Raw genomic sequence first — 14,619 nt, 5'->3', positions numbered from 1 at the left:
TATATTCCCCACAGTACTTTATAAACAATCCTCACTAAAGAAAATGAATGAGGGGGGTGCCTGGGTGGCTCAGTCGGTTGAGCATCCAACTTTGGCTCAGGTCATGATCTTGCAGTCCGTGAGTTCGAGCCCCGCATCAGGCTCTGTGCTGACAGCTCAGAGCCTGTAGCCTACTTCAGATTCGGTGTCGCCTCTCTCTGCCCCTCCCCCACTTGTGCTCTGTCTCCCTCTGTCTCTCAAAAATAAATAAATGTAAAAAAAAAATTAAAAAAAAAAAAAGAAAATGAATGAGGGGCGCCTGGGTGGCTCAGTCGGTTGAGCGCCTGACTTTGGCTCAGGTCGTGATCTCACAGCTCTGTGGATTTGAGCCCCACATCAGGCTCTGTGCTGACGGCTCAGAGCCTGAAGCCTGCTTCGGATTCTGTGTCTCCCTCTCTCTCTGCCCCTGACCCACTTGCATTCTGTCTCTGTCTCTCTCAAAAATAAATAAACATTAAAAAAAATTTAAAAAAAGAAAAAAAAATGAATGAGGAAAATAATCTTAATTGTTTCAATAATTCTACATGCACACCAGAGTGTATCAGTATTTTAAAAGATTATACTTGGTGATTGCTACAGGTGACAGAAAAATACATGCATAGACCTAAACTCAAGGAGTTTATAATGTAGTTGGGAAGAAAAGACCCACATATATGAAAAATAACTAAGATTACAATGTAACTTACAAGAAATACCAAACCATGCAGTGATCCTGGAAGTGTTTTTAGAAGATGGAAGGATGGAGTGGATTAAGGCAGAAAGAAAACGCTTCATGGCAAGGAAGGATTTCAGCAAGGGCTCAAAGGAAAGTAACAGCCTTGTACAGGTGTCAGTAGTCAGGATATTAAGAAGTCCCAGAGAAAAGACTTCAGAGGAGGAGAGGAAGGAGGAGGAAAGGTATAAAGCATGTGGGTAAAACACTGAGCAGCTTGGTTTGGCTAACATCAGAAGATTCTTGCAATAAATCAAGTCAGACAAGAGCTTTAGAATTCAATCAAAAAAATTTACTATGATCAGCTTTTACTTCAAGATTCTAGTGGTAGGAAATGAAAGATGTCTGGAGTTTCCTCTTAAACCCTAAATTTATTTCAGTTGTTCATTTCAGTGATCTTAACCTGGCTATCATTGTCAAGCAAAGATTTAAACCAAGGGTTGGCAGGCTTTTTCTCGTGGCATGCCAAGTCTTCACTCACTCAAACCGTGGGTACAAGTAACAGATGGGGGCTGCCGGGGGTAGGTCTTAAATTTCAGGAAGAGGAGCCATGAGCATTTGAAGTCAGTGATCAAAATGGAAATACAGAGGAAGGTTCTCATCTCAAATCCTTCACATACATAACACCTTAGCAAGGATAAATTTGCAGGGGCTATAAAAATTAGATACCACTGAACATACATGACAACTCTGGCCTCTCTACTACTCTGCACGTAGTAGGGCAGACCAGAAATCCCACGAACTACTTTGCCTTGATAATGTGAACATGAATAAAGGGAAACCTCACTAACATGGAGTCAGGAGGCCAGGAGGGGGAGTTCTCAAGCAGTATCAGTCACGAATTGTCAATGACCAATCCCAACACAATTGTCAACAGGAAAGAATCCTCAATTACAGGCCCCAACAGCATAAGATGTATACAGCATCTCCTCCAAGAAATTGACTACCTCACTCAGCCAATGAGGAACAGTCATGACCCTGAACTCTTGTCTTTCTCCAATGGACTCTTCTCAAAAACTTACCCTTCCCAACTTCCACCTTCTCCATAGAATAACGTGCTTACTTTGTTGGACTGGCCTATGGTTTTTGCTACCGCCTGCTTATCTTGAATTGCAATTCTCTGCTATTCCAGAGTCAACTCATTTTTGCTGGTAAAATAACTGTTTTAAGATTTTTAGAGTGTCTTACCATCAACTGTTCATGTTGGTCTGTAAGGCACACTGAAAGCTAAATGTTCTAGATCTGCACTACCCAGGATGGTAGTCACTAGCCACATGTGCTGTTTAAACTTTAAATTCTTACAAAATGAAATAAAAATTCAGCTCCTCAGTCGCATCAGCCACATTTCAAGTGCTCAATAAGCACAGCGCAACATATACAACAATTTCTACCATGCCAGAAAGTTCTATTGAATAGCACTGTTCTAGAACCTCCTCCATCCAGGGAGGATCTCCATGTCAAATGTAATCACTTGAGTAAATTTTAAGGTTATCTCAATAATACTGCTTTGGTCAAAAGTATCCTTGACTCCTCTTTTAGAATTAACTTCAGAGACAGTTTGTTAAGTTGTACTTTATTGGTGACCCAAAGTGGTAATGACTACTCAATCTCTCAAAGCTCTTCATTGGACTTGACTCTAAAACACTACTGGCTGTTTCCAAAATTTGAATTAAAAAAAAAAAAAACTTTAAAATATGATGTGCAAAAAAATAATAAAATAAGATGTGCAACTACTTAACATAGCAAAAATGTATCCAAGGCACACAGACAATTCCAAGAGTTCCCAGAATTATTAATGGCTCTCTCACTGTAATAAATGAACAACACTTCCCTAGATGACAAAACCTAAGTTCTGGTGTACTTTTTTCATTTATTTATTTATTTAAGTAATCTCTACACTCAACATGGGGCTCAAACTCATGACCCTGAGATCAAGAGCCACATTCTCCACCGACTGAACCAGACAGGAGCCCCTTTTTTCATTTTTTAAAATATTTATTTACTTACAGAGAGAGAGGGAGAGGGAGAACCCCAGGCAGGCTCCACACTGTTGGTATAGGGCCCAAAACAGGGCTCAATCCCACAAACCGTGAGATCATGACCTGAGCCAAAAACAAGAGTTGGATGCTCACCCAGAAATGGACCCACAAACATATGGCCAACTAATCTTTGACAAAGCAGGAAAGAATATGCAATGGAATAAAGACAGTCTCTTCAGCAAATGGTGTTGGGAAAACTGGACAGTGACATGCAGAAAAATGAACCTGGACCACTTTCTTACACCTTACACAAAAATAAACTCAAAATGGATGGATGAAAGACCTAAACATAAGACAGGAAGCCATCAAAATCCTCAAGGAGAAAGCAGGCAAAAAGCTGTTTAACCTCAGCCGCAGCAACTTCTTACTCAACATGTCTCCAGAGGCAAGGGAAACAAAAGCAAAACTGAACTATGGGACCTCATCAAAATAAAAAGCTTCTTCACAGGAAGGAAACAATCAGCAAAACTAAAAGGCAACCGGCAGAATGGGAGAAGATATTTGCAAATGACTAATAAAGGATTAGTAACCAAACTCTATACAGAACTTCTCAAACTCAACACCCAAAAAACAAATAATCAATCCAGTGAAGAAATGGGCAAAAGTCATGAATAGACATTCCTCCAAGGAAGACATCCAGATGGCCAACTGACACATGAAAAAATGCTCAACATCCATCATCAGAGAAACATGCACCAAAACCACAATGAGATACCACCTCACACCTGTCAGAATGGCTAACATTAACAACTCAGGCAACAACAGATGTTGGTGAGGATGCAGAGAAAGAGGAACTCTTTTGCACTGCTGGTAGGAAGGCAAACTGGTGCAGCCACTCTGGTCAGTTGGAGGTTCCTCAAAACTGTTCACACAAACAGTGTGGAGGTTCCTCAAAAAACTAAAAATAGAACTGCCCTATGACCCAGCAAGTGCACTACTAGGTATTTACCCAAGGGATACAAGTATGCTGTTTCGAAGGGGCGCATGCACTTCAATGTTTATAGCAGCGCTATCAACAATAGTCCAAGTATGGAAAGAGCCCAAATGTCCATCGATGGATGAATGGATAAAGATAAATACACAACACATAATATATATAATGGAGTATTACTAGGCAATCAAAAAGAATGAAATCTTGCCATTTGCAACTATGTGGATGGAACTGGAGGGTATTATGCTAAGTGAAATTAGTCAGAGAAAGACAAATATCAAATGACTTCACTCATATGAGGACTTTAAGGTAAAAAAACAAATGAACATAAGGGAAGAGAAGCAAAAATAATATAAAAACAGGGAGGGGGACAAAACATAAGACACTCTTAAATATAGAGAACAAACAGAGGGTTACTGGGGGGGTTATGGGGGGGGTGGGCTAAATGGGTAAGGGGCATTAAGGAATCTACTCCTAAAAACATTGTTGCACTATATGCTAACTAACTTGGATATAAATTTAAAACTAGTTTTTTTTTTTTTAAAGTAGGGATGGGAGACCTAAAACTGATCCAAATCACCTAAATGTATAAATAAAAAAAGAGAGTTGGATGTTCAACTGAGGCACCCAGGTGCCCCATTTTTAAAGCCAGTCACATTACTTATAATCTCAATTTCCAAACCGTAATACTGCAACAGACTATACACTAACCCCCAGAATCCTATATTTACATCATTGACTAATGCCATAGTTCCAGTATTTTTTCAAGCGAAGAACCATTTGTAAAATACTTATCGCTAAAACTCACTTCTGAACAAAGATAGCTACTATTTTGCTAGTACATTCTCAAATGGGAGATGCAGGGAGGGATCCAGGACACATAGATGGTTCAGGGGCACCAACTCTTCTGGTTCTCTTCTCATTAAAAGGTTTACATTTCACTTAACTGGAAGCTTTGTTGCTAAACATCAACACGAGAGGAACAGGGCTTTGTTCTTTTCCCTGTGTAACCTACAGGTTTATTTTGAGAGACAAAAAAAAAAAAAAAAAGGTCAGGCCTCAAGCAACAATTTTGAAGTAGATTAATATCCTAGTTTGTGATTTAACTCTGAGATCTGACCTAAATAACAAATTTTAAAAGGACAAGATATTTATTTCAGGGAAACAAATAACCTTAGAAGACTTATCCTCTTTCGTATTTCCCAAAAAGAAGTGTGTTTTGCATGTTTTGAGAATGTCAGCTTTACTCCAAGTTAGTATTCCAGAAAGTAGAAATACTCTCCTCCACCCAACAAAAAAATGTGTTCTACCCTCTGGGAAATCAAGATTTAGTACACATTTGTTTAGTGTGTTAGATGTTAGATACTGGAAAAGATCAGCACCTAGGGAAGTTCCAAGTGATTAGGATAATGCCAGTACATAATAAGCACTGAAACAGCTATTATTTCTAAGAATCCAAGCACCCCACTTTCCTATCAGATAGAATTTCTCTTGCTACAACACAGTATTTTAACAGGAAATTACATAAATGTCAGTCTTTCATTCTGAACAGATTTCCAGAAATGGTGGTTACAGTTCAAGACAACACCCTTCTCAAAATATAGAATAAGCTTACTGTACTTTTTTTTAAACAGAGAGCATTTTTTTAATGTTTATTTATTTTTGAGAGAGAAAATGCACATGCTACTGGGGGAGGGCCAGAGAGAAAGGGGGACAGAAGATTCCAAGTAGGCTCTGCGCTGACAGCAATGAGCTGGATTCGGGGCTAGAATTCACAAACCATGAGATCATGACCTGAAGAAATCAGACGCTCAGCTGACTGAGCCACCCAGGTGCCCCTGCAGTTACTCCTTTTAATAAGCTATCTCTGCCTCATAAAAACATCCAGATAAAGATAAAAATTGCTTTTAGGAAAAAAACCAATGGGTTAATTACCAAGACCTTGGAAAAAAGAAAAATCAAAATAAAAACAAGACTAATCAATTCCAAGGTTGGAAGTGAAGCCAGAGCCATCTAACACTATGCAAAGCACAATGAGCAAGTACTGTTTCAAGTGCCCCAGGAAACTACCAAACTGCCATTGTAAGATACTTCCGGGATCACTCCCCCTCTGCTATGACTGACCCACTACCATTCAGACCCCACCTGGATAACCCTTCCATGAAAGAGATCTTGCAGAGGGAATAGGAATTCGAAAAAGATTCAGGGTGCCGGGTGGCTTGGTCAGTTAAGCATCTGACTTCAGCTCAGGTCATGATCTCATGGTTCTTGGGTTTGAGCGCCATGTCAGGGTCTCTGCTCTCAGTGCAGAACCTGCTTTGGATCCTATGTCTCCCTCTCTCTCTGCCCCTCCCCCATTCGTTCTCTCTCTCTCTCTCTCAAAAATAAATTCTAAAAAAGTTTTTTAATCAAATATTCAATTCCATTCTCCCTGCATAAGAATATATCTTGAAAACACAGAAATATTTGTAATAACGAAAACTAATTTAAAGCAGTTAAATGTCCCTGTAGCTAAAATTCACTTCAAATTTGCAGTTTCAAGTTTCTATAACCTATGTTTACAGGATGGCTCATTTCTAAGAAGCTGTCTCAAAGACGTCCCAGTTAAAGAGAGACATTTGAAAGGGAACACACCTAGAGGACCCATAAAGGGCTCCTAGTCTCAAAGAAAGTCAATGTTTTAAGACTGTAAGTCCTACATATTTAGGAAAATTGGGACATATGGCTGTTACAGAGGGAAATACATAGGACAATACTTTAAAGAGAAATCTACTTCAAAAAATGCGATGTTGAGTCTAATACCGACATGCTTTGCAAGAGGACAAAGCAGTAACAAAAATTTTTTTGATTGCCTAATAATCTCTCAACATGGCTAACAGAATCAAAGTTAGAAGAGTCCCAATACCTACTTTAAAAAAGATGGGAGGGTTAATTTATCAAGTGCTTGCACCTACTATATAGGAAGAACGGGTTTTTGAAGTTTTTGTTTAAAGGACAATCCTTAAGAAAATTCTATGTGTGTGTTGGGAATGCAAGCTGGTGCAGCCACTCTAGAAAACAGTATGGAGATTCCTCAAAAAAACAAAAATAGAACTGCCCTATGACCCAGCAATTGCACTACTAGGTATTTATCCAAGGGATACAGGTGTGCTGTTTCGAAGGGACACATGCACCCCAATGTTTATAGCAGCACTATCGACAATAGCCAAAGTATGGAAAGAGCCCAAATGTCCATCGATGGATGAATGGATAAAGAAGATGTGGTGTATATATACAACGGAATACTATTCGGCAATCAAAAAGAATGAAATCTTGCCATTTGCAACTATGTGGATGGAACTGGAGGATAATATGCTAAGTGAAATTAGTCAGTCAGAGAAAGACAAATATCATATGACTTCACTCATATCAGGACTTTAAGATAAAAAACAAATGAACATAAGGGAAGGGAAGCAAAAATAATATAAAAACGGAGGGGGACAAAACATAAGAGACTCATAAATATGGAGAACAGAGGGTTACTGGAGGGAGTATGGGACAGGGGATGGGCTAAATGGGTAAGTGGCATTAAGGAACCTACTCCTGAAATCATTATTGCACTATATGCTAACTAATTTGAATGTAAATGTTTAAAAATTAAAAAAAAAAAGAAAATTCTATGTATTAACCATCAGAGACTATACTTCTGGGCATTTGTGTGAAGCAACGCTTTCTCTTCCAACTCCAACTAAAACCAGTACAAAGAGCAAAACAATATATTCAAAAACAAATGATGACAACTTCTCTGTTGTGATGCGTCTGAATTCAAGCAAACCTCTGGGTCATAATTTATACAAAGTCTGATCACCAAGTCTAATCATTTCAAATTGTTTCTATCTTCAGCATCAGGGCAAGTTTTCAAACAACAAAAATGTCAGGACTATTGGCAGGAAACAGAAAAACTGACAAATTACATAGCAAATAGAGCCACTGATTAACCACATACCCATTCACAGTAAAATCCTTCCGCTCTACTACTGAGTTTTCTGTTTTTAAATGTCCTGCCAGAGGATATTTTAAACAGTGATTTTCTTGCCATTATATAGCTTCAGTAAAATATAGAGGGCCTACCACTAATGTCTTTATTTTTTTAATCTACAGAAGTCGCAGGAAAGTCAGTACCATCTACCAATATGAGACAATCTGGTACCTCATGGTGTCTGTAGAATCGGGCCAGGTCTCAGCTCATATCCTGCCAAAAGTTGCACAAACATTTTGAGCAACCCTGCCTGTGAGGTCATGAGGATGATATCACAAAGAGGAATTCTGATGTAGGTCTACCTCTAGGATGCAACCTCACCACCTTAAAGGAAACCCTGAAGGTTCTAGATCCCTGAATCTGGAGCTGATGACAAGAAATGCAGAGGGCTCTCCCACCTCAGATGAGTAACACCTTTCTGCACTGCTGACCAGGATAAACAGTGCAGGTACGTAGAGAAAAGCACATCCACCCAAGTTCTCAGCTCAGCACCAGAAACACATTCATATATACTTCAAGCTGGTAAGTTTTAATTTTGGCTCATTTTCAAACACCTTTTCTTAGTATTCTCTCCTGCAAAATTAAGCAGTTCTTAAGAATTCTAAAAACTGAGTAGGAAGCAAATCATAAACTTAAAATGTTATTTCTGCCTTGACAATCTAACTTCACCAGCCCCAATTTTTACTCTACTCACTAAGAGGAGATTATGATGTGCAAACTAGAAGTTCATTTTGGGTTTGTTTTTTTTTTTACGTTTATTTATTTTTGAGAGACACAGACAGAGCATGAGAGGGGGAGGGGCAGAGAGAGAGGGAGTCAGAATCCGAAGCAGGCTCCAGGCTCTGAGCTGTCAGCACAGAGCACAATGCGGGGCTCGAACTAACTATCCATGAGATCATGACCTGAGCCGAAGTTGGACACTCAACTGACTGAGCCACTCAGGAGCCCCTAGAAGTTCATTTCGAAAATGCCAAAAGTGTAAATAAAGCCTCACCACAGCTCTGCAATGGTGTATTTTTTAAGTTTATTTTAATGGTGTATTTGCCATTTTAAGGCAAAATTGCCAGGCCGTTGGTAACTGTTGTAGCTTCGCCCTCTGATGAATTTTAGAGTTCACAAGTCAGCACAAAGTAAGAATTAGTATTTAAAAAAAAAAAAAAAAAAAAAGCCTGGGTGACCCAGTCGGTTAAGCGTCCGACTTCAGCTCAGGTCATGATCTCACCACTTGTGTGTTCCAGCCCTGCATTGGGCTCTGTGCTGACAGCTCAGAGCCTGGAGCCTGCTTCAGATTCTGTGTCTCTGTCTCTCTCTCCCCCCACCCCAGCTTGCACTTTGTCTTTCTCAAAAATAAATAAAACATTAGAAAAAAAGAATAAAAATTTAGGGGTGCCTGGGTGGCTCAGTTGGTAGAGTATCTGACTTCAGCTTCGGTCATGATCTCACGTTTCAGGAGTTTGAGCCTGAGTGCTGACAGCTCAGAGCCTAGAGTTTGCTTCAGATTCTGTGTCTCCCTCGCTCTCTGCCCCTCCCCCGCTCATGCTCTCTCTCTCTCTCTCTCTCTCTCTCAAAAATAAACGTTAAAGGGGGGCGCCTGGGTGGCTCAGTCGGTTGAGCGTCCGACTTCGGCTCAGGTCATGATCTCGCGGTCCGTGGGTTCGAGCCCCGCGTCAGGCTCTGTGCTGACAGCTCGGAGCCTGGAGCCTGTTTCGGATTCTGTGTCTCCCTCTCTCTCTGACCCTCCCCTGTTCATGCTCTCTCTCTGTCTCAAAAATAAATAAATGTTAAAAAAAAAAAATTAGAAAAAAGAAAAAAATAAACTTATTTCTAAGCAGCTAAAAACTCTTGAATTGGGGGCACCTGGATGCCTGAGTCAGTAAAGCATTAGACTCTTGATTTCAGCTCAGGTCATGATCTCACAGTTCATGAGATAAAGCCCCACACTGGGCTCTGTGCTGAGAGCATGAAGCCTGCTTGGGATTCCCTCCCTCCCTCCCTCCCTCTCTCAAAATAAATAAACTTAAAAAAAAAAAAAAACAACTCTTGAATTGGAAGGAAATGTAACAAAGAATTAATAATCATCTCCAGGTGATGGGATTATTGGTAGTTTTTGTATCTTTTCTGTGTTTCCTTGGGTTTCTCAAATTTTATTTAATGAATAGATATAATTTCTTGAGAAGGAGAAAACACTAATGATTTTTAAGGCCACAGTAAAATGGCTTGAACCACAAAGAAAACACTCTGCTGTGCTGCTTCCACACAGGAACATAAATGCAGCACACAGGGCCAGCATGAGAGGTGCATATGCACACCCACACGGTGGCTAGGTGTTCACCAAGCTGATTTGTCTTCCTGGAGTCACAGACCACATTTCCCAGCTCCCTTTGCAGCTAGCATGGTCACATGACTGAGTTCTAGCCAATGGGCTGTGAAGACACGTGGCCCATCGGTCACTGCTAGGCCCAGCCCCTACTATCTTCCCCTATGCAGTCCCCCATCCTGGCCCTCTGATGGCCTGATGAAGGCGAACTGGGCAACCACAAAAGCATGGCACGAGGATCGTGGGGTCACAACACAGAAGCCTGGATCTCTGAATCACTTCTCCCATTCGCCCATCAGTAAAAACCCACCCTGGACTTTCCCATAACTGAAAATGAACTTCTACCTGTTTCGGAGCACCTGTGTGGCTCAGTAGGTTGAGTGTGCGACTTCAGGTCATGATCTTGTGGTTTTTGAGTTCAAGCCCCACCTCAGGCCCTCTGGCCATCAGCAGAGCCCGCTTCAGATCCTCTGTCCCTCTCTCTCTCTGCCCTTCCCCCACTCATATTTTTTCTCTCTCTCTTTCTCTCTCTCCCCCTTACTCCCCCCTCCCCTCTCTCTCTTTCTCAAAAATAAACATTGGGGCGCCCAGGTGGCTCGGTCAGTTGGGCATCTGACGCTTGGTTTTGACTCGGGTCATGATCTCACAGTTCATGAGTTCAAGCCCCACACTGGGCTGATGGCGTGGAGCCTACTTGGGATTCTCTCTCTTTCTGCACTCCCCTGCTCACACTCACTCTCTCTCTCTCTCAAAATAAATGGATAAACTTAACTAGTCTTTAAAAATAAATATTTTTTTTAAAAAACCTTCTACCTAATTATTAAAATTAATGGGGCTGTCACAGAAGTTAGCTCTTCTTAATGTGGTAACAAAGATAAAAACTCTGCTTTAGAATCATCTCGACCAAGTCAACTCAAAGAAATTTTTAGGATACGGTGCCTGGTGACTCAGTCTATTGAGCAAATGACTTCAGCTCAGGTCATGATCTCACAGTTTGTGGGCTTGAGCCCCATGTTGGGGTCTGTGCTGACAGCATGGAGCCTGCTTTGGATTCTCTGTCTCCCCCTCTCTCTGCCCCCTCCCCATTGGCAAGCATGCTCTCTCTAAACATTTTTAGGATAAGCACTTGAGATAGAAATACTTCACACCACAAGAGCATAATTCTATGAATAATAAATAAAAGTATCATATTTTCTTAAAAGCAAAAAGACATTTTACTGGCAAGGGCAAAATAGGTGTAAAAAATACACAAGTCTGACTACAGCACGCTTAAAGTTATGTGAGCTACGACTGATGAGTTGACAACTTGTTCGGTTAGATGACAGCAGTATTCTACTTCTGTGCACATTTGAAATTCTCCATGATATAAAGTTTTTATTATAGGAGGTATTTTAGTAATGTCTAAACTCCGCCTTCTCCCTTATAACCTAAAAAAAGCTTAAGCAATTTACAGAAACAAGAGACTCCTTAAAATATGCAATTCCCAAAAATAAGCATGGTATAAACCATGTTCAAATGAAAGCAATAATGTTCTTCATAATTCTCTGATTCTTTTAAGACTTAGTTTACTCATTTTTGTTTTATTGTTGTTTTTATTTACTGCTATAAAAAATGTTATGACTTAAAAAAATAAAAGTATTGGGGCGCCTGGGTGGCGCAGTCGGTTAAGCGTCCGACTTCAGCCAGGTCACGATCTCGCGGTCTGTGAGTTCGAGCCCCGCGTCAGGCTCTGGGCTGATGGCTCAGAGCCTGGAGCCTGTTTCCGATTCTGTGTCTCCCTCTCTCTGCCCCTCCCCCATTCATGCTCTGTCTTTCTCTGTCCCCAAAATAAATAAACGTTAAAAAAAAAAATTTTTTTTTTAATAAATAAAAATAAATAAATAAAAGTATCAACAGAGAGACTGGGAAATTAACACGTGGATTCCGTCCCAGCTGGATGACCTTGCACTAGCATTTAACCCCTTTCCAGACCTCAGTATCCTCAGTTAGAACTGGAGGTTACTAAGTAAAACCCATTTCCAACCCCACCCTTTTGTGGTTTGACTATTTTGGATTTCAAATCCAAACTCCCTAAGTGAAAGGGCAAGGATCCAAAGTGAAAGGAAAGCCACAGTGGCTGTAACTTTGCCAAAGTAAGAGTACCCTGCCACCTGTGAAGAGAAGCCTCCTCTGATAAGATCGGCTCCCGCAAGCTCGGCACGCCTGGCACCCTCCAGGAGGGCATCGTGTCTTCCCCGGCAAATCACATCCCACGCTGCACCTGGTCCCCTCGAGGTGCACTTCGCCCCACGAGCCAAACAAAAATCCTCCTTTATCTACTAACTCTGGAAATTCCGTCAGGAGGCAAAGGAGAGCTGAAGAACCTGCAATGAGGTTAATCTGCCAGGAGAGGGAGTCGGACACTGAGCCTCTGGAAACCGGCTGCGTGCTAAGGACAGAGGCATCTGGAGACCCAGGTTTCAACTCTGCTCTGCTGGGGATGGGGAGGAAACCCAGCACCAGACAAGTTACATGACTTACCTAGAGACAGCTGCACTCAGAGATTTCCGGCTGCCTTTTAATTCTAAAATGATCAAAGTTCACAAACTTAATAACAGAAGGGAAGGGGAAAGAAGGTCCGAGAGTAATGGAAAGTCTAGTTTGATAGGTTTCTGAAGCTCACTTTCAAGTCAAGCTTGAGAGAAAAATTCAAAGGCTGTGTTCTAATATCATATTCCGGAGTCTGGGAGGTCCATTCACAGCTTAATCCTGTCCCCTGGAGTCATGGTTATGTAAGTGTCCGTTGTATGCTGTGTCACTCGCTGTCCCCACCCCCAACACGGGAGATGCAGTGTAACCTGAGCTGGTCTGCTTCAGCCACTGAACACGCTTACACAACACTCTGGTAGCTTTCCAAACTGTTCGTATTTCCACCAAAGAAAGGCAAGTCATTCGATTTCCCCCCATTTCAGTTTCATTCACCTTCACATCTATGTACAGAAAAAAACTGGAGAAGATGAAACTGAAGAACATTTACACATTTTCTTCAATTCTTGAGTAAAACAGGAAAGGTCAAGTATTTCAACTGCGAAGACGACCATCAAAACCCCATCAATAAGCTGATGGGCCTGTGTGGGGCCAATTCAACACATCTCCTTTCCTGGCTGACCTGAGCTTACACTCTTGGGGTGGGAACTGCACAGTCACGCCTCGCACCCCGAGGATGGTCTGTGTTTGCACCACCCTGAGCATTCCCCTGGGGCAGGGCTTCTGGGACATTCTCTAAAAGAATTCAAGCAGTGCATCACCTCCTCGTGGGGTCCTTCCTGACCACTGTCCCTGCCCTACCTCCTCCTCCTCTGCACTACACCAGCCACTGGGAGCTCTTCTATTACTGAACGATGCATCACACTCCTGTCTCGTCCTCATAGTATGCGATGACTAAGTTCCTCGTGGTCAGGGGTAAGATCTGTCTTTGCATCCAAAGGACCTAAGAAGGTACCCGGTACGCAGTAAGAGTACAAAAAAGGGGCGCCTGGGTGGCGCAATCGGTTAAGCGTCCGACTTCAGCCAGGTCACGATCTCGCGGTCCGTGAGTTCGAGCCCCGCGTCGGGCTCTGGGCTGATGGCTCAGAGCCTGGAGTCTGTTTCCGATTCTGTGTCTCCCTCTCTCTCTGCCCCTCCCCCGTTCATGCTCTGTCTCTCTCTGTCCCAAAAATAAATAAACGTTGAAAAAAAAAAATTAAAAAAAAAAAAAAAGAGTACAAAAAAGTTCTGAACTGACTCAACATCCAAACAAGAACCCGTAAAATGACGCGATACTGCAGTTTTCAAACTAAAGCATCAAGTAATTCTGTCTCACTTTCTCTAAGCCTTTGACAAAGATGACAGGAGTAGAGAATTTCCCAGCCCAGGGGCTTCTTTTAAAAGTAGCCCAACAACGCTACGGGCAAACTATTCGATTACTACCTCCAGTGAGTGGGACATCACAGTTGTAAGTATCAAGTTAGATCATTACCTATGTTGACAGTACCATACTTTCTAGACCAGCACTGTGTGATAAAAGTATAATGTGAGACAAATGTCTAATTTTCAATTTTCTAGTAACAGAATTTGGAAAACTAAAAACAGCTGAAATAATATATTTAACCAAATATATCCAAAATAATTTTTCAAAATGTCATCAGTATTAGCATTATTAATAGGCTGTGTCACATTACTTTTTTTCCTACTAGGTCTCTGAAACCCACTGTGTATTTTCATATTTAGAGCACATCTCAGCTTGGACTTAGCACATTTCAAGTGCCCAACCGCCATATGTGGCTTGTGGCTACTGGACTGTACAGGTCTAGAAAACGTGCTTAAGGCAAAATACAAAGTAAGTGGCCTTCCTCTTGGCACTAATAAAGTTGCCAGGTGCCCCAAATCTCCCCGTGTGTGCAATATTCACCTTCCTAACTCCTAACATATGTGAGGAAAAGGAAAAATGTAAAATCTTGAATATAAAACTGAGTAATTTTATCGTTAAGAGAAGAGGAGGGGTAAGCACCTGCAGTAACAGGATCTTTAAAATATGTTTGACCG

The 14,619-nt window shown here is 41.4% G+C and overlaps 1 protein-coding gene across 21 annotated transcripts in view; it reads right to left on the bottom strand.

Annotated features, from left to right (window-relative positions):
- Positions 1–14,619, bottom strand: part of CLIP1 (CAP-Gly domain containing linker protein 1) — a 126,641-nt gene that overhangs the window by 98,341 nt on the left and 13,681 nt on the right. Inside the window, exon 1 of one of the 21 annotated variants that reach the window (XM_043557480.1) lies at positions 12,577–12,960. The exons of 16 other annotated variants lie outside the window; for them this stretch is intronic. The gene's annotated coding sequence lies outside the window, so the exon portion shown is untranslated. Of the gene's footprint in view, positions 1–7,910; positions 8,009–12,576; positions 12,961–14,619 lie in introns of those variants that run through there. 4 more of the 21 variants (XM_043557489.1, XM_043557491.1, XM_043557502.1 and 1 more) reach the window with 4 other exon arrangements.

This window comes from Prionailurus bengalensis, chromosome D3 (assembly GCF_016509475.1).
Source record: "Prionailurus bengalensis isolate Pbe53 chromosome D3, Fcat_Pben_1.1_paternal_pri, whole genome shotgun sequence".
NCBI classification, from domain to species: Eukaryota; Metazoa; Chordata; class Mammalia; order Carnivora; family Felidae; genus Prionailurus; species Prionailurus bengalensis.
The sequence above is the reverse complement of the archived record's forward strand: the minus strand, read 5'-3'. Positions and strand labels throughout refer to the sequence as shown.